This window comes from Lonchura striata, chromosome 5 (assembly GCF_046129695.1).
Source record: "Lonchura striata isolate bLonStr1 chromosome 5, bLonStr1.mat, whole genome shotgun sequence".
Classification (NCBI taxonomy): domain Eukaryota; kingdom Metazoa; phylum Chordata; class Aves; order Passeriformes; family Estrildidae; genus Lonchura; species Lonchura striata.
Genome location: NC_134607.1, coordinates 65510186 through 65537998, shown reverse-complemented (window position 1 = coordinate 65537998; position 27813 = coordinate 65510186). Strand labels below are relative to the sequence as shown.

The 27813-nt window shown below is 36.9% G+C and overlaps 1 long non-coding RNA gene across 1 annotated transcript in view; it reads left to right on the top strand.

Moving 5' to 3' along the window:
• LOC144246345 (uncharacterized) overlaps nucleotides 1-27568 on the top strand; it is a 53355-nt gene extending 25787 nt beyond the window's left edge. Inside the window, exons 3-4 of the long non-coding RNA XR_013340043.1 lie at nucleotides 24842-24889; nucleotides 27547-27568. This is a non-coding gene — a long non-coding RNA (uncharacterized LOC144246345). The remainder of the gene's footprint in view (nucleotides 1-24841; nucleotides 24890-27546) is intronic.
• Nucleotides 27569-27813: the final 245 nt, after the last annotated feature.

Below are 27813 nucleotides of genomic sequence, written 5' to 3'. Positions count from 1 at the left end.
TGTGCCTCTATAGAGTTTTTACTCCAAAAGATGCAGCCTGTGCCTTGGCAGGGTGTGTGTATCAATGTGTGGAACACTTGATGTGAAAAACAATCAGTTGTGACAATCAGCCAGTCAGCAATCTTGAACCCTTTCCATCTCTGCTCCATTTATGGGCATCAGTAAATAAAGCTCTGTTCTTAAAGCTGTGTTTTCATTTATTTTTTTCTGCCAGCTAGTGCCAGGCAACTTAGTGGAGCCTTCCAACATTGCCTCCGTATGGAAATAAATTGAATCAACATTGTATTTTTTCCCCCAGCATAAAATGTTCCCTCTCTCTTTCATACTCCTTTTGCTTCATGAGAAAACAGCTTCAAAATAAACAATTAAAGGGCCCTTGTAAACTTTGCTATCAGTTACTTAGATTTGGTTTTGTGTTTATTTTTTAATAAATAGTTACATTAAAGAGGAGAAGAGGGAGAAAATCTAGTTCTACAGCTGCTGGTCCTCAGTTCATTCTCAGAAGAAAACTAATGGTCTCCAGATAAATATTACAGCTGTTGAAACTTTGAGGAGATGTTCTTCAGTCTGATCCTTGCAACTTGAATTTGGATTTTAAAATGGTCTCTTTTTTTCTAATGTAAATGAATACTTGTTTTTTTTTTCTTTTCTGTGTAATTTTCTTCTTGATTTACAGCTGGGTTCAAAAAATCCAGTGGATGACTTTGCCCGTGTGACCTCCCCTTCTTTTCTTTCCAGTTCTTTCATGAAGAATGACATTTTCTGTCCATAAGGGTGTTTTCAAAGAATCTCAACATCTGTAGAAAAAGCAAACAAAACCCCCAAAATGACAAGAGCAACAACAACAACAACAACAACAAACAAACAAACAACAACAACAACAAAAAAAACCCAAGGACATTGTGGAAAACATTCTGGGCTGTGGGAGAGAAATCCTATAGTTCATGTCCTTCCTTTCAAATGCACTTTCATATGTGACTTCAGGCAATTTACTTGATCTCTCCAGCTCTGAATGTACATGAACTCAGCAATATTTTTAATATATGGATACACAGGAACTAGCAGTCTTATCACTGCTTCTCTACTCTGTTACAGTTTAGATAAACCTATCTTTATAAAGGTTTAATAGTGTTTAAGACAAAATGGATTCTATACACAAGTTACATTTATTGCAAGAAAATAAATGGAAGAAGAAAATATCTGTGAATTTTCAGCTTATCTGGACAAAAACTTTTATTAGCTGTTTCCTCAGCATCTTTTTTGCAAGAAACCTTTAAAGATAACTTTGCTTTTGTGAGTAGAGAATCTTGAAATATGACAAAGGCTACTGACAAAGGCTACTGAGAAGTCGTAATACAAAGGCACAATGTATCCCAAGAAAGTTTTCATGATGTCACTTCAGCTGAATCTCTGAGGAAAAAAATACTCTGCAAAGAAAAGCACACCAAGAGAGCAAAGACAATCAGATGTATTAACACACAGAGTTAGCAACATCAAAGCAGGGAGGTCCTTGTTTGGTTTTGTTGGATGTGCTTTGGGTTTTTTTCTGAGACCCTGCACTAAGCTCAGTAGCATTTCTCTTCAAGAGCAAGAGGGAGCATTCTGCCTTCCTCCACAGTAGCATTTCTGAAGTAGATTAGATGTGTCATGAGAGATGATGCAGGGCAATTTGTAGAAGGAGATGATACAATCAACATCCACAAATAGAAAACAGAAGCAGTCAATAAATATTTCTGTTTCATAACTGTAAACAGGCAAGAATAATGTACTTGCACGACACAAAGATAAAGTACCTTTCAGTTCACACACGATATCCTCAGGATAAGCAATGAGGAATTTGTGTGACCCAGATGACTTGCACATCACAGCCCAAACTGGTGATGACAAAATTTTGACAAATTGTGAGAAGAACTCAGAAGGAGCTCAGAAGGGTTACAATGTTCTGTAAGAAGTATTCAAAAGGGACATTTCATGAAAATTATTTGCATGTTTCTAGGCCAAAGGAAAATAATGCAATTTGATTACTGAAGATTAAAAGGTTCAAATTTAAGTAATGCCAGTGTACTTTATGGTTGCTCAAAAGAAAAAGGCAAATATTTTTGAGGAAATTAGTTTTTGGATACCAAAAGTACCTGGATTATTAATGTAACAATTAATAATTACATTAATAACTCTAAGTTATTAATGTAATTATTAATAATTACATTAATTACTTAAACTTCTGTAAGGATTTAGAACCTCGTGACATTTTAATTAAAAATATTGCACTGTGAATTACCGGGGACGAGCTGATGAATTGTGTAACTGACAAATTAAGGATAATAAATAGGGAGATTTTATTAATGGACAACTTTCATTACAGGTTTTCCTAGTGGGCAAAATCACCATGGAAAATCTACTTGATACTGCTCAAGATTTTTTCCATGATTTAGTAGTAAATACATCATCACTGTCAATAAAGTATGTAATTGGCACAGAGGGTAGAGGAATGGTGAGAAAATGTTGAAGTAGAGCAGTCAGACACAATGACCAAGACTATCTGGTGAAATTATGTATTCAATCAAGATGCTTTTTCAGCTCAGATAAATGAAAAATTTTATCCATGTAAGTATAGGGATTGCAGATCATTTCCTAGAGCAGAAAAATTGGAACTACAGAAGACATTTAGAATATATAGGGATAATAGCAGAAAAAGAACCAGTGGTTTCTGCAGTGGTTTTTCTGCATCAAAAACACTCATTCCAAGTAGGAGCACTTAAAATAAGAAACATCTTCTTATATAGTACTGAAGAGATTATTTTTTATCATATCAATAGTTCTAGAGCTTACAATTTCAAAGGACTATTAGAAAATTGGAAAAGAAATATATTCTAGTTATTAAACACATGGGGAATATACATTCCAGTGAATCCTACTGGGGTTTTCAGCTTTTTTTGTCTAGCAGGGAAAGCCCACATGGATGTTTGAACACTAAATGTCATTCAGTTGGGTCAGATAGCTTTAATACAGTGATTATTTAATAATTAAAAGCAAATGTACTTGAGAAATTATTAAAATTGTGCTGGATTCTTCTCTCCTCATTTATTCATACCAGAGGGTATATTTTGGTCACAGACTGTTGCCTCCATAAAGCAATAATGTGGTGAATCATCAATATCTGAGATAGGAAGAAATTTGGATGAGATGAAGATATATTGCCTACCACAGAAAGACATGGTGATGGGAAGGGGAAGCCTGGCACTGGTGCCAATACAACATCTTTGCATCAGATCTTGGCTGTGTCAGTTTTCAACCCAGTTTGAGCAGTTTATGATTGTGACAAGATTTGAGTCTGAGTAGCAGGGCAATAATCCCCAGCAGCCTATCAGCATTAATGCTATTTCCATTTCAACAGGGATAATACCATGGAGATAATAGAAGTTACATTCATAGAAAGTACATGTTACAAATTCCTCCCTCTCTACTCATTCCATCAGGAGGAGAGCTGTTGGTAGCAGACCTTTATAGCTATAACTACTGGTGTTTTCTCTGTAGAGGTACTAAGTTAAATCCCAGCAATGTCATCCAGCAGAGCAGTTATCACATCAGCTCCTATGCTGGTAACCAGAAAATTTTCTTTATAGAACTCCTGAGTATATATTTTATGTACTAAAGCTAAGAAAATAAATTTTATTCCTTCTTTAGTAACCTCTTCCAGAGATCATGCATCAACTTACATATCATATTTCTTAAATAATTATCTTACAAGGAAATTTAACTTGGTGTAAAAATAAAATGTCAATCCCATTTTTCTTCTACAGAAATGTCCTTATGCCAAGACAAGATGAAACTTTCACTATATGCTCATAAATGAAAGAGAAAATATGTTAACTAATGGTTCTTTGTTAGCAAACTATTCTAATTGATTTATTTTTCTTAGTAATTGCACTGCTAGAATGTATCTGTGCTTAAACTGCCACCAGCTCTGTCTAGCATCTATTTGAAACACTGGGCAATGAATGCAAATAATTTATCATATCATAACAGATGATGAATTGGGGATTTATATTTCTAATATTGTCTAAAACTATTGCACAATTAAAAAAAAATCTTAATTCTAAAAAAATGTAAATATTTTTAGAGACTGGTTATTAACCCAAAAGACTGGAATAATAAAGAATGAACCCAAAGTACTTTCTTTTTGTCCTCTTCCTGGTTTTATGAACATATACAAAGAAGTTTAATATTGCAGATACTCATATTATTCTTGTTTCAAAACTGTGTGGATGATTTTTTGGGCTGACATTCCCTAAAACAAGGGCTTGAATATCAGACTATACCAGCAAAAATTGAAATAAGAGAGAAAAAAGGAGGGAGGCAAGATTGAAGTCACAAAGGAGAAAGTTTTGCTTTCAAATCACCAGGACAAAACTTATAAGTTACGTGGCCTCCAACATTTATCCCATAACTTGTCTTATTCTAGTGTTCTATAGGAAAGCAGAGAGGAAAATCTGTACATTTTCATGTGAACAACCATTGTTTGTAAAATCACAGACACTGCTTTTTGCATAACAAATGAAATATTAATACGTTTCATCATAGGAAGTATTAAATCTGAATATAACAATGAAGTTTCATGGTATACTGAGAGTTAAGTTTAAAATCATGGGAAGTCAGACAATATTTTGTTCCTTGTACTTTCATGCTTGTGGAGGACACAGTGTGGCATGTTACCACCTCATCATCTCCTCCCATTCCTAGTGTCTGCTGCAAAAGTGTCTTCAAGATCCTGGTCTTCAGTGCAGCTGCCCACTGAGCTGGAAGGATTGTTATTCAAAAGTGTCAATACTCAGGGAATGTCCCAACTTCATTATAAAACAGGTCTCAGGGAATATGTTACAAATGTGGATTATGGAAAATTATCTTTTTCCTGAGTACAGCCATGATCTATGCCAGTTATTAACAGTCTCCATGGACTTTGATCAAGCACTTAAACCCTTGTCAATTTTTTCTTACAGCTGGATCATATTGTCCTTATTTCCCATCTGTGAGCATTGCTTATTTGGAAGTTAGAAAAATCTTTTGATGGATTCCTGCTGGAAAGGTCAAGCCATATATCTCCATCTAATTTTAATCACCAAGTTTTATGTAGTGAAAATGGATGGGGAATCACATGTTGGAAAAAATTGCTTAATAATAATGGCTGGAAAACTTATATAAAGCCCCATTAAGAATGGATCTCCTGCCCTGGTGATATCCAGACAGCTGTGTAACATGACTACAGATTGTGACCTATCATTCAAGGTGTATAATTCATTATTCAAAGAAACCTGCTTTAGGCATCTAGGAAAACTGTTTTTGCTGTCAACAAGGCAACAGCAGGAAAATGATAATTTGAAGAACACATTGAAGTTAGCCATGAAAATGGCTGTATAAAGAATCAAAGAAGAGCAGAGTGTCAGTTTACCAGCTGCTGGTTGTGAATTTTCAGTATTTATCTTCCTTGAAGCACTCAAGTTACGAAGGATCTCTGGCAGATTTGTAGTTCAATGCTCAAAGCAGAGCAAATTGCAAAGTTAGATCAGGTTGTTCAGGTTCTTGCCCAGCTGAGCAGGCACAGTGCCCCACTACAGCCCCTACAGGATATCTCAGATTGAGCTGGGATGGGGCTCTGAGGAACCTTGTGTAGTGGCTGCCATCCTTGCCTACGGCAGGGTCTTGGAACCAGATGATCCTTCAGGTTCTTTCCAAGTAGAGAAGGAACTCAGGTGGATTAAACCTAACTGATCTTAGTAAGTCAGAAGTAGAAATTAAGAATCAGTTCTGGTCTTTCATGTTCCACAAATCATGTTTTTTTTCAATGCACTAATACTGGACCGTGTTAATTCTTTTGTTTTATTCTTTTAAATTTCTATTCAAGTCCATAATTTACAAAACCATCATGAGAATAACTTATTAAACAGAATGAATTAATAACCATTTCTCATTAATTTGGAGTTTGAATTGATTAAGTCTCAAAGAATCATTGGGAATCTAGCTTTAAAAGTGTTTAATGTATTTTAAAATCCTCTATAATTTTTTGTCTCTTGAACATGAAGAATTAAATAGTCCTTTCCATTTCCATTTTTCCAAGACTTACCAAGATATCATGATAATTGAGATTTTTAGTCCCCATCTTTCAGACTGAGATATCAAAATTTTAGCACCTTGATCCTATGTCAGTATTCAGAAAGCAAGCTGATTTTCAGATGTTTGGCCATTCACTTATGAAAACATCTTTAATTTGCCTGTGTCTCAGTCAGTTAATTCCCCTGACTTGTTAGGAAGAGACTGAAGCTAAGTGTGGTTTTCAAACAGCTTTCTGAACAGCCAGCAGACAAGAGATACATCTTTGCTCTGTGAACAACCTAAGCCAGATATTTTATGTGTAGCTTAGCAGTGAATGGCTCCATATTTCATTAGCAATCTCGAGTAAAATTCTCTTCTCCTTGTGCCTTTAGCAAAATGCAAGAAATTACAAGGATGACATGAAGTGCAGGAGAGAGGAACATTATAAAACAAACTAATTAGAAAGTGAGAAGTGGCAGTGCTCACTTGCTTAATATTTGTATAAAAACCTCTCTTGAAGATGAGAGGAATAGAATCATTCTGTTTGTATTTTTTTTTTTTTTTTATGCATTGGTGTGTTGCAAATCCTAATTGAAACTTGTGGAGCAGAAAGCTGATCTTGCAGTAATGTTTGTGGATACAATTATGGAAATCTTTTGAGTGTGATTAAATTATATAGTGCCTGGATATTGAAGTAGTTTCAATACTTATGTCTGAATTAGAGTCTGTGGCAAAGTATGAGGTGACACCTACCAGATCAGGAAGGACATAATGTGCAGCAGTTTTCCAATTAGCAAGTTTTTTCCAGCAGCAAATAACATCCATTTTTAATGCCTCCATGTCTAAAAGAGTCAGCTCTTCATGGTCTATTGGACAAATTTAAACATAAATTATGTGAGGACATCCTCGAAAGATCACTAAGAAGATATGATCAGTAGAAAATGGTCATGTAACAGAAGAAAAGGCATGTTTTAATATTAATGGGATTAATAAAAGTTTTTAGTTTATTATTCATTGCTAAATCTAGGTCTTTTAGTTTGGGCCTTTTACAAATCTAGGTTATAGAACTTGGTAAAGTTATTTGTTTGAGATGCAGTAATTTATCCAATATCACAGAAATATAAGTTGATTTAGTTCTTCTTGTTCATCTCAAAGAGGTGACTGATTTCTTTTTGTAGGTAACAAATGTTTTGATTTATTATCTGTTGTGAATACCTGGGCAAGAATTCAAAGATTCAGGATTTGTTGTTAATAAACAAAACTTGAGAGTAGAGGAAAAAGTATTTTGCACAGAAAAAACCTTGAAGTTCTGTCTAACACAAAGATATACTTTAAAAATAGTGTTTCCTTAGAAGAAATACGGTCAATTTAGAATATTAAAATTCAAATGCTTAACAGTTCTGTTTTTATGAAAGATCAATTAACTCCAGAACAGTGTATGTTTTTTACAATATTCAGGCTCTTAAAATTCACCAAAAAATAGTCAGAATAAAGTCTGGCTTCCCAAAGCACAAATGTCCTTTATCTGCTTCTTCACTAATAGAGACATTAATTTTTAAGGCCATTATCAATTTCATCATTTTCATAACTTAGGGCTAGATTTTACCCAGGAAGTGTTTTTATCACCCGGATAACTTTCAGTTCATTGCAAACTCACTTGATTCTCATTTTGGGTAAGAATCACCTGTGGCCTAAAGGCTGTGGAGGAAGGCATATATGCTATGTCTATTAGTAAATGGTTCAAATGGTTAAGTATGTTCCTGATAAAAAATTGCATCTCATTTCTAGTTTGAAGTTTTGGCTCTCAGCCACTGGGTCTTGTTATCATAGATGAAAGAAGCCTCTGATATCAGGCACTGCTCCCTGCGTAGGTGGAATGTTCCCCATGTTGTCCATGTTAATCTGATTCATTGCTGCTACTACATTATCTTTCATCAGTTTTTCTAACTGTCAATTTTCAAAATAGTGCTGGTTTTGATATGCTGCTTGTTTTTGTAGCTGAGAAGCTATGAAATAGCTGCAGAGGACTTAAAAGAGATCTTCATCTGTATGAATTATTACTGATGGGGAAAAAACATCTACATCTTTGAAGGATGTCTTACACTTCGAACTACAATTTTCTGGCAACTTTCACCACAGAGGTCTTATCCTTGCTTTAATAAATGACTGAAGGGCCCTGACATTTATTTTTCTGTGCCTGGTTCCCAAAATGGAAGCTGGAGTTCCCATGGTAGGCTCCTTAGCTCAAGTTTTTATGGCCTAATTTCCATCAATATCCTCATGATTCCTACTAGCTACGTGCCCTGTGCACATCTGGCCAAGAAGAAATACAAGGGAGGTGGATTTACATGGAATTTATGAAAGGTCTCAGTGCCTGGAAAGTGTTAGCCACTGCAGAGTAATCCATGCAGTGCAGCAGATAGCCCTGAGAGCTGACTGTAAAGCTCCTTAATATAGTGGAGTGTCTGAAATTCTTCCCCTCCTCTGCAGCTTAGCTATATGGAATAGGGATCATGGAAAAGAGATGGATTTCAGTATCCAAAAACCTCTAATGTGAAGAAGTCTACAGAAACACTTCCCAGGAACTCAGGAGAGATTGAAAAAGAGACATTATTTTCTCTTTTCCCTCAAACCTTCCAGGAGTTTCATGCATTGGCCTAGCAAATGGGAAAAGAGGCTGTTTTCATCTGATTCTCATGGGCAAACTCCAGAAGATTCTGTGAGCAAAGGGATGAGGCCCTTTTTTTTAAAGGTGTACAACAGCATCCAAAAATATCACTTACACATCTCTCAAGTTCCAATTCACCCCTCTTTCTCAAAAATCCAGGAAACTGCACAATCATATTTACTACATCTACTTTATTTTCCTTTATTTTTTAAGGGACTTACTGAGCCATGACAAGTATTTTTTTTCCAAAATGTAAGAAAGTTTTTTTATTAAGAAGCATTTACTAACAACTCAAAAAACAATAAAAACTACAATATTGCTGTCATACTTGTATTCAAACAGATCCAATACACATTACACCCTTATTGCTGTGGCAAATGTTTATCTTCTGTGAAAAACTTGTTTTAGAAAGTAATGGAAAGACGGGTGAAAAGAGTGACTTGTCAGAAGCTGTGCTTCCAAGCTGTTTGGAAAAGGGAGAAAGTTTTGGCTGGTTGCTTGCCTTGAAATTTTTCAAGATGCTTTTTGCTCAGATGAAATCATAAGTAAAAGCTCAATTTAGATGTACTGCTGGTTGGTTGAAGTTATATTGACAATTGCAACAAAGAAACTACCCAGAGGCCACAATGTGGCTTCATTTCCACCTTGGAATATAAGAAAAATTGTTGTTTACTCTTGAAAGATGATATTGAAGGATTAAATAGTGCCTCATTATCTCACCTAGTTTTACTTCTACTCAGATTCTTTTCTTGCCCTTATCCCTGTCACTGACCACACTGAATACCCTTCTAACTGAGAGACAATTAAGATGTGAAAGGAAGCTCAAATAATGTGTGCCTCATCTAGAGCTGGAGGGTGACAAGACTACAAATGAGATTAGTCTGGGGTTTTACCTCCATAGAGACTTCAGGGAAATGCAGAGAGAAAAAAACAAAACTCACTAATTTTGAATGACCTCCAACATTTGAAAATTTGATTATTTTTTTCACATTTCTTTTTACAGACTTTGAGGCTACTTACTGAGGTAGTCAGAAACTTTAGAATGTAAATAACAGAAAGAGTTGAGAGTGAAAGAAGTGACCATTTTTGGCTGACAGGATTCTGGGGCTCTTAGAAAAATAAAACACGGCCCTCTGAGTAATCTTGAAAACACATGAGAATGACCATGGAAATTTAGTTCCTCTTTAGGGATCAAAATAAGCAGCAACTTTATCAGGATACAGCATTCAGAGCCTGGTATTGGACAGCATATTGTGAACTGACAGCCTTTCCAGGGAATTTTGAGGGTTTGGGTCTATCTGCAGTAGCTTCACATTTCCAAATTTGGCTCTGAACACCAATAAGAGGCATTTAGCAGAACCAAATATTGGATCCAATTAGCTGAATTAAAGTCCATAAGACCATCCTTCTTCCTAGACTGAGACATTTTACTAATAAAGGACACACAGAAGACATCCCTGATACCTTTTCTCAGAGTCTGCATCTATTATACTCTTGTCATGAAGAAGGGAAGCAAAATGTCAGAACAAAATAAAGGAAAATGATCAGTTGATAAAAGAAAAAATATCAAACCTGCTTGCTAAAGTAAACAGACAGAAAAGGCAAATTATTAAAAATACTTGTTTTCTAGCAAAGCTGCTGGGAGAAATAGAAGGAATATGAGCAAGTAAATACACACAGCATTCCTGGAGGAGAAATAAATAGGGATCCTATTATACTGCTGTTTATGCACAGCTTGGAAACTTCACTATATAAGCTGCAGGGAATAGAAATACACTGTATGCAAGCAGAACATTCTTGGACTGTTTATGGCACTACATGTATGCCATACCCTGAGGTTCCTATAAAAAACTTATTATTTACCAGTTCAAGCTGTTTGGCTTAGCTGTGATTTGGGTAATATTTTCTTCACTGGAAGAAGTGCTATGCTGCTGGTATAGGCTGGAGTGCTATAGCAGCATAGCCTCATCTTTCTCAGATTGTCATAAATTTGCAGGCCGCAGTTATTAACCACAGATATTGTAAACTGCAAGTGACTCTGCCTGTGGATCCATGCAGCAGGGAATATATACCAACATTTCAAGTTCATTTGCTCCTCCATTCGCATGGCTGTGTATTTCTTCTCACAGACTTAAAATGCATTAATTTACCCAGACTTTGACATACATGCAGAAGTCTAGGGAGATTTCTGTTAATTTCAGGGCAGAATATAACACTGAGTAAACCCACAGGCTTTTCTGTGCAAACCCAAGGTTTTTCTTGGTTTTGTTTGGAAGGATTTTCAACTACTTTAATCAAGAAAACATTTGTAAAAGGACAGAGAAGGAAAGGCAAAACAATGACAAAACTTGAACTCTTTGACAGAGAACAAGAAAGCTTTTGATTAGGAGGAAGACAATTTGAGAATACTTTCCTTTCCTGAGGCTGCACCTACAATCAAAGGAGGATATCAACTATTGCAAAATCCTGAGTATGGAAACAAAGGAGTTCTTGGTGAGTGGACCAGGATGGGAGAAATTCCTTGGGATATATCTGTAAAATCTTCAAGGACATAGAGTCTGGAGCAAGAAGGGCATACAGAGAAGCTCAGTCCCAAGGATAAATCCCACCTGTGTGAGGCTGGAAGGGAGCTCTGGAGAGACCGAATGCAGTGTGTGTTAAACCTGTCCTGTTAAACCATGCTGTCCTGCACTGCTTTGGCAAGTCACATTTCTATTGCAGGATTGCCTACTCTGCCTCTGTCACCATGGGCCAGACCTGGGCACACACAGAGCCACTGCAGGACTCGGGGGCCATGAGCAGCCTGAAGGCTCAGTCACAGAAGGGTTGGGTTGGTGACTCCCACCTCAGAGTGGCCAAGCCATGAGCTTTTTACCTTTAAGGCTACCTCCTAGGGATTTAATAGCTTAACTGCCCATGGGAGAAGAACTCAAGGGGAATTTGCTCCAAAGGAGTTCTTCTCTCTTTTTCTTGTGATATTAAATATTCTCTCAGAGTAAACAATCTATTTGATGATTTTCCACTGACTGATACTTAGCTCTGGGAAAGGACAAGCTCATTTTGCCAAAATTGCCTCTGGATTAGGGTGTTGCATACCCCATTGCTAGGGACATGGCCTACTGAAGAAAACATTACAATTTAATTGTGCTGGTAAATGCAATATTATTTGTGAAATAAAATTGCCTTTTTCTCATATTTAGCTTTCTTGAATTTTTAGAGAATCATTAAACAAAGTAATTCCCTATTACCTCAGTGAAAAAGAATTAATGAAAGAGCAAAGTTACAAGAAAGGTCTGAAAGCAAATGATTATGAGTTAATAATGTTTCAGGCATTTAAATGTAAAATTCTGCTAATAATCAGAAGAAATAGCTATGCGGGATCAAACTATCATGCAGAGCCTCCTACAATGATTTATTCATTAAAGAACAGCAAAATTATTTTTGATTACTCCAAAGACTAACCTCACAGTGAAAAATAAATTGGCATTTATAGTGTTTTATCTCCAGAAGTGAACAGAAAAGATATTTGTGACTTGCAAATAAAAGATTAATTTCTATTAAAAAAAAAAAAAAGTAGTTCAATTCACTTTCCTGGATACCCTTTTCTAACATTTTCATACATTATCCATCTGTGTGATAGAAAATTACAATTTAATCATTTAGGATCATGTAGCATACTCTAATTGAAAGCTTTGGAATTATTCCAGTGTTTTGAATGGTCATTTTCAGCTGCATGCAAATTTTCCCCTCCTATGTGGCTAAAAGATCCTGGTAAATAAATTTGGGTTTAAAACTCTGAATTTTTCTCTTATTCTTGAGAATTCTTGGAAAAATCTCTTCACAGTCTGATGTCAGCATATGGGAAGACTGAGAGACTAATGTGTGATAGGCTGTCAAAAATGGAATAATACAGAACTCCCTTCAACTAGCATGAAGTAAGATAGCAAATTAATCTCTTTGGGTATTCTGCATCATCTGATTTCAGTTGTCTATACTTAGATTTTTACTGCTCCTTGAGATATCCCAGATTATTCAGGCTTCATCAGACAAATACCAGAACTCTTCCATTTTGAAAAGTAGCTATTTGGGCAATTAATTTTGGGACCTGGAATTCCACCCCTACATTTTTAGGTGTGGGGTAAGTGTCTGAACTTTTGTCATAGATGGACGAGCTCTAACCAGGACAGTCCATGGGGCCTGCAGAACCTTTTGGATGATCTTGTCTTAAGAACATGGCTTTCCTATAGCTCCTGTGTTGTGTGTGCCAGGTGAATGGGAGCAAGGTTCAGATGGGGTACCAAGAAAAGTTTTTTTCTCCAATCAGGGCAGCCAAAAGTGAGACAAATTACTGGCAGGTGGTATAGTCTCCATTTGTGGAGTTTTTCAAAACTGAGTGAGACAAATGACCCAAAGAAACCTAAAAGAACCCCAGGTCTACGACCTCACAGATAAACAGAAAGTTGGAACAGAGATCTCCTGAGGCCTTTTCACACCTGATTTATCCCATGATCTCCCAGTCCCTGGATACTTTAGAACCCTTCAAACAACACTAACACCAAATGTTGACCTTCTGCATTGAGTTCTTGAAGAGCTCTGGCAGTAGCTGGAGTTTATATACCCAGACCACACGTTGGCATTTATATATTGCCTACTGAATTTGGATCCTAGTTATGAGATTATGAATCCTGCTTTTCACATGACAGTTAAGTATATGTAAAGAAAGGCCGGGTTCATCAGAAATATATTTTTCCCATTTAATTCACAGTGTGCTTATCCGTGTGTGAATGTGAGACACATCATGCAGAGATACTAGAAAATACTATGCCTGGTTTTCTGTGTCTTTTGAAAAAAAAAGTTTATTTGTCTTCTGTGCAATCAATTTTCTGCTATTTAAGCCTAAGAATAGACTAGAAGATAAGTGTTCTTTTATTTAAAAAACAGAGTGAATAAACTCTTTTGGTTAAAACGGCATCAAGGGGTGCTTTATAGTGAGGATTTAAAGCATTCAAGTTCTGAAGCTCATTGAAGAGAAGGCATAAAATTGCTGAATACTCTATTCCCAAGTAATTTACTCTAATTATCAAGGAAAAGGGGAACAATCTCTCCTAAAGATATTTTCTTCAGAAAAGCTGTGACTGTTCTTCACATCAAGTTTTTAATTTGGAAAATTGGAATAGAGGTGATTTTAGAAGCTTTCATTTTGACTCAGTTCTCAAGTACTTAGTGAAAAGAATCAGAGTGCTTTCCAAGCAGTTTATCTGATTCATAAACCCAAGAGCTCTGAATTATCAGTGGAACACTGAAATATCAGTGTTGGTATTGAACTTTCCATAATAGTGCCCCTCTAGAACTTTACTGCGACTTAAGGCAAATCTAGAAATTATATAGACTGTGCAGCCAAATCTCTTTTCCTTTGTTTGATCAACTCTTTGGCTGGGCTACTGAGTAGCAACTCATATATAGTAGAAATTTCTGTGGCCAAAACTGCTAACTTTGAGAGATATAAAGGAAGCATGAGGGGAGAAATTAATTTTAGTAATTGTCTTAACAACACTCCTGTAAGGAAGCCAAAAATGTTTTCTAATTGTACAGAAGAAAACCAAAGGTGCATAGGTTCTCTCTTCTGAGCTAGTAATCTAGGGCTCATATATCTTAAAACAGGAATACAGTGTCAGTTGAAATGCCCTCACAAATCCATTCTCTAACTGCTGGTCTAAAAAGGCAAACTCTCCTGAGGATTTGGTGTCGTATATTGATTCCTACACAGACATCTTGGATTCTCCAAAATACCTACCATGTCACTAGACACATTGTGCAGTTAACTAAATAATTGAATATTTAATCCCTCCTTACAATCAAAAGAAAGTAGTAAATAACTCCAAGATGCAGCTCATTACCTTGTTCAGACATTTTAACTGTTCTGATTCATTAAAACTGTAATTCAGTGTCTTTGATAAAGCTATGAAAGACTGAGTAGTATTCCATTCATATGCAGCTACAGTTATTTTATATTTCTATTATATCAGATGCTGAATTTAAATCCAGTACAACATAAGTGTGGTCCTACTAAGGAATTCTTCCTGTAACACATGCACCACAACACTGCATTTTTTTCCATAGGAACATGAAGCTGCTGAGTGTGATCGAATGCTGGAAGTGAGGCAAAACACCAGTATGGCGAATCATTTGAACTTCTCCAAATGTTTTGAAATCTTTCCTAAAAGAATATTTTAAACTGTAGAGAAGAATCACAGAAGTTACTCTGGGATGCTCTTCCTGAAAAGAGGCTGTTGTGAGCTGAGGGTAGGTTTCTTCTGATAACTAACAGGGGATAGGACAAGGGGATATGGTCTCAAGTTGCATCAGGGGAGGTTTAGTTTGGAAATTAGGAAAAAATTTCTTCACTACAAAGATCATCAGGAACTGGAACAGGATGCCCAGGGAAGTGATGGAATCCTCTTCCCTGGAGGTGTTTAAAAGATGCATAGATGTGGGGACATTGTTAGGTATATAATTGGACTTGATAATCTGGAAGTATTTTCCATACTAAATTATTATTCTTTGTCTTCTTTTTAAGGCTCTCAAGACACCCACACAATCAGAAAGCTTCTGTGTTTCGGAAGGCTCCCATTTTGCCAATCACAGGGAATGCTGAGAGCTGACATTGAATGAACCTACTATAAAGGACAGACATTTGCCCATAATTATGTGCATCTGTGGTATCTGCTGGAGTTAAATAAAATCTTTTCAATTCTCTGCCTTTATCACATATTCACATAAATAATGGATTTTTTTTTTTTTCAATTTTGACCTTACCTTTCCATCATTACCAGCTGTTTCTAAATTAACAGTTTTCCTTTAAAATGAAACACATGTAAGTTTTATTGATTATTTTCTCAACAGAGAAAGTTTCAATGGTAGATTGTCACATCAAATATTCCTAACACTAATGAAAAAAATTACTAATGGATAATATGCTCTTTATTATCTAGAGAGCAGAGTGTCACCTTAAGTAGATTAATTTTATTTAAATTATGTGAACTGCAGGACAGCTCATCTAGACTCTGATATGGACAAAATTAAGAGAGGTTTTGAATAAAACAACCACTAATTTTAATTTTAATGATCACCAGTGATCTAAAAATGACATATAGTTATTTTGTTTCATCAGAAACAAATATTATTTTGATCTATGATGAAGCTATAGCCTTTGAAAAAAGGAAAACAAATGAACAATTTAGAATACACTTTTGAATTAAAATGATCTTTTTAAAAAGAAGGAATTATTTACTCTACTGCTTCAGTTTTTCTCTATATTCAGTACAAAAAATCAGGAATGTGAGAATTTCACAGTTTTAGTGCCATTAAATCAGCACTTCCCAAATACTGACACAAACCTTTAGACAGAAAGGAGCACTGAGTTTAACTTTGATGACTTCTAGCTCTCAAAAAAACCCCTATCAACAGACTGTGATTGCAGTCTCTTGAGTTTATCACTGACTTTTATAGTTGCTCACTTTCCAGAAGGTCTTTGTTTCAGCCTTCCAGATCTTATCTTTACAGGAAGCTCTATTTAATTGAAAAGGCTGTTCTTCTGCAACGCAGTTTTGTATGAATCCCTGAAATCCACCTGGCACCTCTGGTTTAGAATCACAGGTGTCCAGTTGTACATGGGTTTTAAAATGTACTGCATCATGGTTTTTTTACAGCAGAGTTGTCACTTTTAGGTACATAAAAGCATCTCAGGTGCATTAGCAATGTGCTTCTCTGGGGCTAACTGGCTAATAAGTGTATAAGCTATCATATAACTACACAGATTTATGCACTGTGGATCAAAAATAACACTCACCTGTGCATATCACTGTCCTATTTCACGCTCTGGACAAGAGTGTGGCTGTACACTCCTATGATCAAGATCATGGTAGTTTTAATGCAAAGGACTTGTGGATATTTCCTATTGAAGTTTTGCAGGAGCAGGCAGGTGCTGCAGTTTCAGGACTGGCACAACAATAACCAAATCAAGTCTTACCAGTGCAGCTGCTTAGTTCAGCAAAGACTTCCAGGTATAATTCACCATAATGCACCAGAAGTCTGCTCTGAGGCAGTGTCATCCTGGGTGAATTTGAGAGCCTTGGAGAGTTTATCCCTTGGAACTAGTTTGAGAATGTTTTGGAAGATGGTTCCCAATGAAGAAAATTAGAAGAATCATCAATATTAAAATTCAGCTCCATTTGTAAGTACATATATTTAGCTTATATATAACATATGTATTGTCCAGGAGCAGGACAACACTAAATCAACTTGATCTTAATGACAATGATAATCCAAATAAAAAAAGATTCTGGAAAGCATATGACAGATGCAGAGCAGAATTTCTGTCTGGCAGAAGAGAGCTCCAGTGACTGAATATACAGCATCCAGCCCCCTACACAATTTTGTGTTTTGAGAATTATCAACACCAGAATATGACACACATATACTTTTAAGCAAAAAAAAAAAAAAAACAAACTCACCACAATTAGAATTTATGCTGTTAATTGCTGCTTTTGAAAATACACAAAAAATTTCCTTTTTGCCAAGCTCAGAGAAATGAGTGACCTTTGCAAGCCACTGCCCAAGCAGCCAGGGAAGGAATTGGCAGCAAAAAAAAACCAACAAAACAAAAACAACAATCTCTGCACCTACCCTTACAACTGTGGTGTTTTGACAGTGTAATTTTTTATAGTGGCTGTTATTATTGTCATTATAGAAAAGCACATATTGCCAGTTATGCATATCTTTTTATTTTGCTACCATGCATAGTAAATATTCTAATCAATAGTTGACTACCACAATCATAGCAATTACTATGCAGCTTTAATACTGAATCACTGCCAAGAATATTTTTCAACATCAAGACTGCCCTACTCATCTTTCTGTAAACATAGCAGTATGTTCCTCTCCAAACACTGCAGACAGGGACAATGTTTGTCCAACTCCTCTCCCATGGGATTCAGCAATTTAGGTCAAATGCTAAACACGCATAATACATAAAAATAAGAGAATGCTGGTAAATCCTAAAGCTTTTACAGACTGAAGTTACAAAGAGATGTCAGGACAAACCAAGAGATGAAAAATATAACTTTTATTATTTAGTTAGCATTAAAATACATTCTAGTAAAAATATATATAATCCTGCAGTAATTCACACATATGCACATATAGACATATACAACTATTCACACATGTACACCCATACCCACAGTCCAGCAAAAATGTATGCATATATGGACACAGATAAAAGTTTTTGCATTATAGTAAATCTAAACTTTCCATTTAAAGATATTAAACCTGAATGAAAAAATAGCAGAACAAATTCTTGTTTCTGAGTGCATCTCAGTAGGTGTATATTTTCACTGTAGGACACCCCTCTCAAATTGTTTTGACAGAGATAGGATTACTGCAAAATTGGTCATGAAAGAAACTAATCTTTTATTCCTACCCCAACTGTTAGTATATTCTTATCTGCATTGGCAGTGTTAAATCTGTAGGCAAATATGAATTTGCTGGCTACAGTATAGCTTCAAAAGATCAGCATCCTGACAGGAAAACCAATATAGCCTTGATGCTAATCTTTATTTCTACAGACGGTTGCTAAGTATAAATACACTCTATCAACTATGCAACTCTAATCTAAAGCTGTTTATTGACACAACAAAATAAGGAGTGGAGTAGAAAGAGTTTGAAAGCAAACCTAATCTTCAGAGGATATGTTAATGATTGATGACATTTTCTTGTCAGTTGTTATTTGTATGAACAGATAGCACTATTTTGGAAAAGAAAATCTTTAAAAATGCATAGGGGTTCTATTTGAAAGAGGAGCATTTATGCATTACGGGGTCATATGTGGTAAAAGAGATGGGATAAAGAGATGATATTTTGTCCAGTAACAATGTCAACACTCAATAGAGCAATAGAAAGAGTCCAGTATAGTTCTGCCTTCAGAGACTGGTGACTGCAGGTGTTGGTTCAGGTAGAAGTATACCAGGATGACTTTTGTGATACCAGGGTACAATTTAAACCACTTTTTTTTAGAAAATTTTTAAAAACATTTGGAGAAGTTTTAATGCTGCTGTAGGCTGTTGTTTAGTCCCACTGTCAGCACCAGATCACACTCAGCAGATCGATGTTGCCATGGCAAATGCTGGGGTGTTGGACCACATGCATTACAGGAAGGATCCCTTAACAACAGATATTCTATGATTCTGTGGTGAGCTGGGGACCACACTTATATGTTCTGACTTTAATTTCAGTATCTGATTTAGTATATGAAATAACTAAAGCTGAATATAAATGAAATATTAATCAATCTTTCTTGAATTTATTGAAGAAATGCCAGCTAGCCTTATTAAGTTCTATGGAAACATTTTGAAGTCTTTGGGGAAAAGAACCAATGTATTGCTGTTTCTTGTCTCACAATGTTATGCAGACGGGACTTCATCTCATTCAGTCATGAGATCTAGGCTACAGAGCTGGGCAATAAAGAGCTGCATGAAATTTAACAAGAGTAAGTGTTGGATTGTCCACCTGGGATGGGACAATCCTGGTTACACACACAAACTGGGGTACCGGGACAGAGAGTCTGAAAAGCAGCACCATGGAAATAAAGCTGAAGATTTGGGTGGATGGAAAATTGACTAACAAATGACTAATAAAAAGGCTAATCTTATCCTGGGGTTCATCCAGCACAGCATCCATCACTGGCTGGTCGAGGGAGATGATTGTCCCCCTCTATTCTGCACTAAATTGACCTTGACTAGAGTGCTGTGTGCAGGTTTGGGCGCCTCAGTGTAAGAAGGATGCAAAGTTATTGCAGAGCATCTAAAGGAGGGGAATCAACATGTTGAAAGGCCTGGAGGGAAATTCTTGTAAGGAGCATCTGAGGTCCCTTGCTTTGTTCAGCTTGGAAAAGAGAAGAGGCTGCACCTTTCTCCGAGGGCTGATCTCCCTCTGGTGACCAGTGTCAGGACACAATGAATGATGAAATGCAACCAAGATGCCTCAGGGGAAGTTCAGATGGGACACAGGGAAAAGCTTCTGCATGGTGGTCACTCCCTGGAAGAGGCTACCCAGGGAAGTGGTCACACATAAAGCTAGTCAGAGTTCTAGGAGGGTCTGGACAATGCTTTTATTGTATGGTTTATTTTTAAGTAGTTTTGCAAGGAGCAGGGAGTTGTACTCGATGATCCTTAAGGCTCCCTTGCAATTTGAGATATTCTGTGACTCTATGATTTTAAATCAGATATTACAATTACCACAAATTTGCTGGGGGCTTTCACTGCCACTCTGCAGAGGTTCATTCTTATACACTCAGCCTTGTTTTGTTCAGCCTCTGCTGCAAAAGAAGATGAAGTTTCTTTTAACTTTAGGGGTAAAAGGCCTTTGGGGCACTGGAGCAGATTCAGCTTTAAAACTGGGCTCCCTAAATGCTCACAAAATGAATGCGTGCATGCATGCTAAGTTCCCCACAGAAAATAATCTTGGTCTCAGAGATCATGTTTCACATATTCTTCCTTACTATTTATGTTCTGCTCTGAAAGTAAATGAATACTAAATTGAATCAGCAATTCAGGCTTGCTACATTTCATTGATCTATGACAGATCAGAGCTTGATGCTGAGCTAATGTGGCCCCAAGCATCAACCTTTACCACTAATATGGTTTTAAAATTCTCTGCTCGAGTCTATTTATTATGAATGTAATCTGTTTTAGAAAAGCACGTAAATCTCTACTAATGATTCATTCAGATGCATGCACTGTCCTCATTTAAAATGTCCAGGTTAACCCCGCTTTTCCTGATTATTTTAATAGTGCACATTGTTCTATATTACCTGGTTTGCTTCCATTCTCACACTGTTTCAGATATTTTCTGCCTGACTCCCACAGATGACAGACTGGAATGATTTATTTCCTTATGCAACACCCTTTGTATTCTATAGTTATTTTTTGCCACAGTAACACTTTATTACCTTCCTCTTCCAGCATCTCACTCTCTCAGCCACAAGTAAAATTTAGGGAAGTTTTCTGAAATTTCTTATGATCTGCCAGCCAACATTTTTTCTGGGATACTATACTCCAGATTCTTAACTCAAAAAAAATTAGTTCTGGACCTCAGTGATTCTCTAGTGATTGTCATCCATCAACACTAACAGGAAAGTGAGTGAATTCAGCCTCCTTATGTCAGCATATAGAGTTCAAAAACATTTACATTCATCATCTAGATTGTCACCTTTGATAAGTCCCTTCTTTATTTGATCCATGGCATCCCCTTCAATTTCTCCTTACTTTCCTCACACATGCTTATTCCTCCTAAACACAAAGCAGGGAAATGGGTGGTTTTGACTTTTTGCTAAATGGAAAAATAAAACCCTGTGTTCAGCTGGAACAGTTATATTTTGGTTCTTCATCTAAAAGGGCTAAAAACAAAAGCCAAAAAAATCCTTAATATATTTTTGGTCTTAACACTACTTGTAAATTCATTGTACATGATAGTTCTTTGGGTACTCTTTATTTTATTTTATTTTATTTTTAATTTTTATTTTATTTTATTTTATTTTATTTTATTTTATTTTATTTTATTTTATTTTATTTTATTTTAATGTCCCTTAAGGATTAGTTAATTTGTCAAACAAAATGCCAAGACTACAAAATCTAAAATAACATTTCCTTTTGAAATCCTAATATAATCATTATATAATTTCAATATTTTACAATGGAATCCTTTGTTGAAAAATCTTGGCCATAATTTGGCTTAAACTGTTTATCAGTACAACTTGAATTAATGAAAATATGAATTTTTTCAGTGAGTTTACTGTCCATAGAAAATTTGTGGCCATGTCTACATACAAACAATAAGTAACAAGACACTGTTAGTCCTATTAATGTTGTATGCTCCAGCTTAAAATTTACACTGTCTTGTTAAAATAATTTCCAAATATATTCTGATTTCAATAAATGCCCCTAGTGCTTCTGATGAACAGTGCATTATCTGCAATCATCTTTGAAATTTGAAGGCTTTGGATTTAATAGGGACATTCCAATTAATTCAATGTTAGATATATCTATCTCTCTTGTGGAAATACCTTCCATTTCTTAACATTTCTCATAAAAAGGCTAAAAATAACAAAGTAGATAATCTTGCAAGATCTCTGGCCGATTGGATAGGAGAAATATTTCCAGGCTGGTTGCTCTCTTGAGGTTTTGTTTCATGGGAGATTTCAGGCTCAGCTCAAATTTGCCCTTAAACATAAATACTGTTCACATTTGACTGTACACCTCAGTTTTATTTTTCTGAGTTCTGGTAAGGCAGCTCATTGTTTCAGAGGAGTTAAAAAAACCACCTGAAAAGTCATGTGCATCTCAGTTGTGCATTTCTTCTGGTTGTCAAGGAAACCACCCCAGGATTCCTGGCAACAGACTTCATCTCAATCGGTAATGGAAACACCACAGGTATTAGCCAGTCAGTCACCTCCCACCGGCTGCTATTTTGGGAACGAGATCCGATTCTCCTCTCCCAGCAGCTCTGCAGCTGTGTGAGAGTTTGGCGTGTGCCTTTGTCTCAGTTTTTCTGGGCAGAGAGCCATCCTAGAGGTGGGGCTGTTAAGCACTGCTATCAAGGTACAAAAAAGCCTTCAAAGCACTATGGTAAACGTGTCTCTAACTTTCCTAAAGTCTGGAGTGAAGGCTAAAAATTATCAGGGAGAAGAGGGTAGTAGCCTTTGCTTCAGGTGTTTCTCTTCTCATCACTGTTTCTCTTCATGTACCAAAATTGTAAAAAAAACCCAGTTTACATTTGCAGCCTTAAAAAAAAAAAAAAAAAAAAAAAAAGCATATTAATAATGGATACATATTTAGTCATTAAATGTCCTGAAGATATTGACTGAGATCTCCAGTCCTGGGAATGGCAGAACACTGTGCTTATGGTTCTGGGGTCACCTGTGAATGCTACAGGCAGTCACACAGACTGAGAGTCAAAGTGCCCCTGCTACCAGCCCATTCCCAAACTGAGTTTGTTCAGAGAGCATCCGGAAGGGTAAAGTACTTTATTTTAACGAAAAAGAAAGTAAAGCTTTGGGTATGATTGGGGATGTTCATAGGAAATGACAGAGCAAGCTGGAAGAAGGTTACTTGAATGCTATAGGGAGAAAACAAGACAGCATAATGGGGAAGAAAAGTAAAACTGTGATGCACATCTGAAATGGGTATGTAAAACAGGTATTGGAAACCTGTGGGGTGAAATGAAAGAGTGATACAAAATGTCAAAATGTCAACCAGGGGAGAAATGGTTGTGGACAATTGAAAAATCAGGAACAGGGAATTTATGGTAATAAACAGGACACAGTCACAGGACTGCAAGTTGTTTCTGTGTGTGAGGGCAAGATCTGAGGTAACCTCTATGCAATTAAGCATTTTGGAAGGCAAATCTGAGGTAATCTGTAGGGACCAGAATGAGCACTGAGGGAGATGACCCAAGTGATGCTGAGGCCATAACAGGTCACTCGGGCCTGAGTGTGTTGCTGTCCCTTGGCAGAAGCTGTGGGACAGTGAGGCGATAGGAGCCAGAAGAGGATGGGCTTGGAGCTGAAGAGGGGCACGAGAGGCTTTCTGGGCAAAGGGCATTCCTGGCATACCTGGGCACCTTCTCCGAGCCAGGTGACCTCCCTGTGTGCAGGGCTGGGTCTTTGCTGTTGTTGGCCTTTTGCCATTGTGCTCCCTTGGCTGCCTGGAGAGAGGGGCAACCAAAAAGGAGGCTGAGATCCCCTGATTCCACACGTGAGGGAGGAAATGGCCCCCAGCCCACCCTGTAAGCAGGCCAGGGCTTTTGCCCAGCCGTGGCAGCTTTCTGCCTGCTGCTGGCCTCTGCTCACTCTGTACTGGGGGTGGGTGACAGCCTTTGTCCCTGTGCCACCCCCGAAGCGCCTCAGTGCCCAGGCCCTGCACTCCCCACAGCGCAGGGCCGGGCTGGGGGCTTTGCTCTCCATCCCGCAGTGCTGGTGGCTCTGCAGCACAGGGGCACCACAGACCTTGCCCCCTCTTCTGGGACTGTGCTCGGGGCACGTGTCATGACCCTGTGGAGTCCTCAGTCCCTGGGAGCTGCCCGAGGTTCCTGTTCACAGAGAATGGATTGGAGGGAGGGGAATTAAATAAAAAAAGAAAGAGAATATTCTCTGGGATAGTAGCATTGCCGTTAAGAGAAATCTAGTCTTAGAGTTTGGAGAATCATCTCTTAGTTTCCTCCAATGCCAACCTCATAGAAAAGCTTGTGCCAAAGTTAAATGCTCCCAGGCCTAGATGATCTCAGGTAGGCTACTGGAAGTCCCAGAGTTTCTTTAATGGGTGAAAAGGAATCAATTCATTAAAAGCTCTTCTTTCCTCTGGCAGTAGCCTAGGAGAAGTTCTCTTTAGAAACATGTAGAGTAGCATCCAGTCATGTTGGTGACATGTGTTCTTCATTCTTTGTGCTTTTTGCTCTCCATGTGGGAAAATAAAAAGTATAGTAGTGTTGAAATACTCAGATAAACAGTGATTAAAAAGGGAAACAGAATAATCATGGCACTACTAGCAAATCTTTGCAAGGAGCTTTACAACCAGTTGAAAGGTTTGTGGAAATCAGTTTGTGGAAATCAGTTCAAAGTTTGTGGAAATCAGTTCCTGGAAGGAAAAGTTAAACAAATAATCACATTCACCTGAAAGTCATCAACAAAATAACAGCCATAAATAGAATATGTATAAATAATACCAATATAAACCAAAGTTAATATTTTTTAGAGTAAAAAGATGTATGCATAATGTCCTACATTACATACCTTAGCTTCAAGAGCAAACTATTTGATAGTCTTCCACAGTAATTAATAAAAACAGAGGAAGGAAAAATGTAAGAAAGTAATTTAGTACATAGCATAGGGAAACATGCTTTGAAAATGATGTGTAATTATGCAGTATTGAAACTTAAGGATTAATTTAATGTTGTCCCTTAAGGACCAGTTTTGAGTCTGTTGCTATTCAGTATTATCATTAATGAGCTATTATGATCTTTGCAATTTTGCAGGTGGCATTGACTGGAGAGTGCCTGAAGTACTGGAGGGCAGGAATCCAGGTGATGCTATGGAACTGGAAGTGAGAATTGATGAAAATGATGATACTTCATGACTGGGATACAGATACTGTTCTTAGGCAAAACCAGTCAGGCCTCCTAATGCAGGATAGTGAAGAAATAGTTGGGTTGCAGGTTTTTAGAAAAATATATTCTTATTACTCACAAACAACCATGAAACACAATGACAGGTTGTAGGAGAAACCTCACAAATTTCAAATAAATCCGTATAAGCAGGAGTAAGCCTCATAACACAATCCTTCTCTCGACTCAGAACTGGGGAGAACTGAGCTGGAAATCTGGGCCCAGTTTTCTTGGACAGCTGGGAATATTGAATGAACAACCAAACTCACCAAAGCAAAATGTTGCTCCAGCTCAAATTTATGATACCACAGATATATTTGACAAAGTAAAAACAATGAAATAAAAGAGGAGAAAAATGACCTGTGCAAAGAGTAATGAAGCAAAGGAAGAACTGAAAATTGTTACTGTTGAGATTTGCTACAATAGTCACACAACAACCTAGTAGACCTTTCAATTGAAAAATTAAAATTAGATGGGAGTTTCTATTTGAGAAGGATAATTGTCATTATAAGAGAGAAAGACACCATTTCTATTAGAACCATTGTAATGGTTCTAATGAAACTCAATGCTACATGATCTTGAATGTTGATAATTCTGTTTTCTAACAAACCCAGGAGGAAACATGTTTCAAAGACACAAAGCTAAATTTGCTTGCAAGATGGTGTCTAAACTGCAGGAAACCAGTTTGGGAGATACACAGGCAATATATAATAATGTGTATGCTTGTGCTTACCGATGAAGAAGAATTCTATGGAAGCCTTTTAATTTTCTATCACAAAATGGGCAGGGCTCACATAAAGGAAAAATCTTTTGTATTGAGTACATGTCAGTTGGCTCCATGATTGGCCCTTGGTAGTTCCCTGTAAGGCAGTGAGTATGACATGGTTGCATATGCTATGCCAGCCTTGATGTTTAACCTTGCTGCTTCAAAAGTCCAGCTAAAAAAAACCCCTCAAAAATATTGTTTGAAGTAATAATTGATAACGACAAGGAAAAATTTACAGTTAACATAGTGAAAGAAAACTGGAAAAATTTTAAAAGCTTAGCAAAAGAATGAAAGCAGCTTTCTACACTCTTATAATAAGAGTCCCTTCTAGTCAAAAAGAACAACAGTTATGGAAATACAGTTAACTGCATTAGATAAAAGCTCTGGAAGAGCATGAATAGAGAAATCAAGTCTGTGTAAATGAAGCTGGAAAGAAACTTTGCTCTTATTCTCTGTCTATTCCCCTGTAATTTTAAGAATTTCATATGTATAATCTTCTTTTATCAACCAAAGAAAAAATAGATTTATGCCTGTTTAAATTTATCTCTCCATCAACTGCTATTTGACTTTTGAAAATCTTAAATAACCTCACAGTTTGCTTGTGTTTCCCTGCAGATTTATGTTCAGACCCTTATTTTGTAGTCCCCTCATTATTGTTCCCTCCATCCATATCTTCCTACATGTCACCCTCCTAAGGAGAAAGTTATGGGAATTTTTTCCAACAGTGGGTTTCATACTAAGAGATGGAGATTTGTTCTTTTAAAGGCTAAAGAGAATTTCATGGTTATTAACATGCTGTTTTTTTCAATGCAACTTCTCTATGTGCTTATTCTATGCAGGGCTGCAGGCATCAGCTTTTATTAAGCTTATTCAAAACTTTCCATTGTAGCACCCAGTTTGCTTATAGACTTGAGAAAGCTTTGGTTATTTCAACCCAAATTTGTCATGTGCAGTTTGAAACTGATTTTATCTCTTTCTAGACTTGAAATGCTCCATTAAATTTTGCACAGATATAGGAAATATGGGCAAAAGAATAGCAGACAGAGAAAACAGTTTCACAGCTATGACCTTCATCTGTGTAGACCAAGAAGGAAAAAAAATAAACCTGGCCTGAATTTTTTGTAGAGCAAAGGAATCTTGATTAACCCTTGAAAGAGCAGGGAAATTACTCACCACTCTTACTCAAGGTAGGAAGCAATGCCAGAGAGGGTCCTAAGTGTTTTGAGGCTGGATATCCTTTGAGAAGAAAGGAGGAGAACAATCTTGGGTTAATCTCACTCAGGAATTGTCAGGGTTCCCAGAACACCTCCCTCTCACTATAACACGGAGACACATGTGTTTCTCTAACACAGAGCTTCAGGACCACAGGAAAAGAATTTAAATTCAGTTTTCCATAATTCATTTTTAAGACAATCAATAGATAGGAGGGAGGAAGAAATATCAGGGAACAAAAATGCTATGGAGTGGGAAGAAGACACATGTTGTACATCACATGTAAATCCTAATACAGTGTTATTCAGAAGTTTATAGATATTTTTGTCTTTAGCTACAGATGAACACGGATTTATAGGAAAGTTGAAAACTCTTGGCAACTTAAAACTCAATTAATTGAAAAAGAAGAATAGATTAGATCTGTCAGAATGATCCTAATGATAAAACAGAGCATGGCAAGAATATATTAACTCAGGTTAATGCATGGTAACAATGATGAATAAAATCATGGAGTCAGACCATGAAACCAACGCTGATAAGACCTCCATTAAACTATGTCCCCAAGTGCCACAACTGCATGTCTTTTAATTCCCTCCAGGGATGATGACTCCACCACTGCTCTGGACAGACAGTTCCAGTGCTTGACAACCCTTGCAGTGAAGAAATGTTTCCTAGGATCGAGCTAAATCTTTCAGGCCCAATTTGAGGTAAATTGAGCGCATTGCTGTCTTAAATTCAGTCACTGTCAATGAACACCCTCAGGGTCCTTTACCCAGAAGTTTTCCAGCCAGTGTGTCCCCAGCCTGTATCTGCATGGGGTTGGTTGTTTGTTTGCCTTATTGCACCTCATAGAAATTGCCTCTGT